The sequence below is a fragment of the Magnolia sinica genome, chromosome 16, assembly GCF_029962835.1.
Source record: "Magnolia sinica isolate HGM2019 chromosome 16, MsV1, whole genome shotgun sequence".
NCBI lineage: Eukaryota > Viridiplantae > Streptophyta > Magnoliopsida > Magnoliales > Magnoliaceae > Magnolia > Magnolia sinica.
The window spans coordinates 5868784-5871633 of record NC_080588.1 but is presented as its reverse complement, the minus strand read 5'-3'; the positions used below and the strand labels follow the sequence as shown (position 1 = coordinate 5871633).

General features: G+C 42.9%; 1 non-coding gene across 1 annotated transcript; it reads right to left on the bottom strand.

Moving 5' to 3' along the window:
* Positions 1-291: 291 nt before the first annotated feature.
* On the bottom strand, positions 292-398 carry LOC131229944 (small nucleolar RNA R71). Its single transcript, XR_009163679.1, has one exon. It is a non-coding gene; the product is annotated as a small nucleolar RNA R71 (small nucleolar RNA).
* Between the last annotated feature and the right edge of the window lie 2452 nt (positions 399-2850).

The window sequence follows — 2850 nt, the reverse complement described above, 5'->3', positions numbered from 1 at the left end:
ACTACGGCAGCACACTTTGAACTTAAACCTGGAGTCATACAATTGTTGCCATCCTTTTATGGATTGGACAAAGAGGACCCATATCATCATGTGAAAGAATTCTTAAACATTTGCTCCACCTTTAAGTTCCAAAACTTCTCAGACGATTCGATCCGCCTACGCCTGTTTCCTTTTTCTTTGAAGGATAAGGCGAAAGCATGGTTGAATTCTCTAGAAGTTGGATCTATCACTACATGGGACCAACTGTCTAAGAAGTTCTTAAACAAGTTCTTCCCCGTTCACAAAACCAATGCCCTCCGTAGAGAAATCACTAACTTCACACAAAAAGAGGGCGAGCACTTTCATGAATGTTGGGAAAGATGGAAGGACTTGCTTCTTAAATGTCCTCACCATGGTTTTGAGAAGTGGCAACAAGTTCAATACTTCTATGACGGTCTGACACCACAGAACCGTCGCATGGTTGATGCCACTAGTGGAGGGTCATTCATGACCAAAAGTGATGTCGAAGCGTGGAACTTCTTTGAAACTTTGTGCGAAAATTCCCAACAGCAATGGGATTATTCAAATAGAGGTGATAGAAGTCCCCAACAACAAAAGAGAGGTGGTATATATGAGATAGGAGTCATACCAGAGCTAAGTGCCAAGCTTGATAACCTGACAAAGAAAGTTGATGCTCTGGTATTGAATAATGGACCACCACAAACAGCTCAAGTCGAGGCATATGCCACATGTTCCAGTCCTGCCCATCCTATGCAGTCTTGTCCATCTGGTGCAGCATTCCCAGAACTTCTCTCTGAACAAGTTCATGCTATGAACACTTTTCAAAAATCTGGGAATGATCCTTACTCGAACACATACAACCCAGGGTGGGCTAGACATCCAAATTTCTCTTGGGCAAAAGGACCACAACAAGGAGGACCATCTGGAAATCCTCCCATGCAACCGCACCTCCAAGTTGGCAGTCAACAACCTCAACAATTTTCACAATATCAACAACTGCCTACACAATCAAGGAAACCATCTCTTGAGGATACACTCCATCTTTTCATGCAGAGTTCTCTCCAATTCCAAAAAGACACCCAACAAACCCTACTGGCCAACCAGCAAAGCTTACATGTAAATGCACAATCCATTGCCAAGCGGGAAGTACAAATGGGTCAACTAGCGCCACATTGAGTGAGAGAGAGAAGGGCACGTTCCCTAGCCAACCCGAGGCTAATCCAAAGGGACAAGATGAGATTGGCTCTAATTCCAACCAAGGGCAATATCATGACAGGCCAAATCGATCACTACCCTTAGGACAAGCAAGCAGATTGATAACAGAATAGAAATGCCTGGGGATGAATCAAATTCTAAAACAAGATCAAGATGAAGCAGAGAGCCATACCAATGCATCCAAAGTCCAAAAGCTCTCAGATTCTCCAAGAGCCACTAATATGACACCTTATGTGCCCAAAGCACCCTTTCCTCAACTTCTGGCACCAAAAAAGAAAAGAAATAACTTTGATGAAATCTTGGATCTGTTTCAAAAAGTGCAAGTCAACATCCCGTTGCTTGACGCTATCAAGCAAGTCCTTGCTTACGCTAAGTTTCTTAAAGATTTATGCACTCAAAAGCGTAAGATGAATGTTCATAAGAAAGTCTTCCTTGCAGAGCAGCTCAGCTCCATGATTAAACATAACAACCCTCCTAAATTTAGGGATCCAGGAGCTCCCACCATTTCTTGCGGCATAGGAGATCATAAGATCGGGAAGGCATTACTTGATTTAGGGGCGAGTGTCAATTTGTTACCATATTCGGTTTATGAGCAGCTAGGACTTGGTGAGTTGAAACCGACTAAGGTAACATTACAACTAGCCGATAGATCTGTCAAGGTGCCCCGGGGTGTTATTGAAGATGTGTTAATCCAGGTTGATAAATTTTATTTTCCAGTGGATTTCATAGTTATAGATACTCAGCCTGTCCAGAATCTTCATAGTCAGATCCCAGTCATTTTGGGTCGTCCATTTTTGGCCACATCTAATGCTATTATCAATTGCAGGAATGGAGTTATGAAATTGTCCTTTGGTAACATGAATATTAAACTCAATGTTTTCAATGCAGGACAACAACCCTCAGATTTGGATGACATATTTGAAGTGGACATGATCGAGAGCCTTGTGCAGGACTCCTTCCGTACATCTTTTGAAGATCCTCTTGAGACCTGCTTAGCACAATCGGGCATGGATTTTGACATTGATAGTCCCATCCATGAAGTCAATGCATTGCTCGACTCTACTCCTATATTGGAGACTGAAAAATGGAGAGCGAAAGTGGAACCTCTCCATCCCTCTGAGACTCTTCTTGACAGCATAGCTTCCGACTCTGAGAAGACAAAGGCGAGCAGGCTGCTTAATGTTCTTAGAGCATATAAGGCAGCAATTGAACGGAAGATAGTGGAAATACTATGGATCATGCTGTGAAAATGTCGCATAACATGCGAAGGAAGCGTGATCCTAACATAGAAGAAGTCGTTCGAGCAGAAGTCCTCAAATTATTTGACGACAGTGTCAGTTGCCTTATTTCAGATAGCACAGTTCATGGGAACTCACATCACTTGTCTGGGATCGGTTAATGAAAGTGTTGAGGTAATTTCTTTGGCGGACCCCGGGTATAAAGATTATTTCATTCATGGTCCGTTCTTGTCTGGCTGAAGACGTTAAACTTAGCGCTCATGGGAGGCAACCCAGCCTTTAGCGCTCCTAGGACGCAACCCAAATTTTCATTCCATTTCACTTTTCTCATTCATTAGTTAAATGTTTGTGGGTAACATTACTGCAAACCCTCACGAGACTACAACTCGTCCACTAG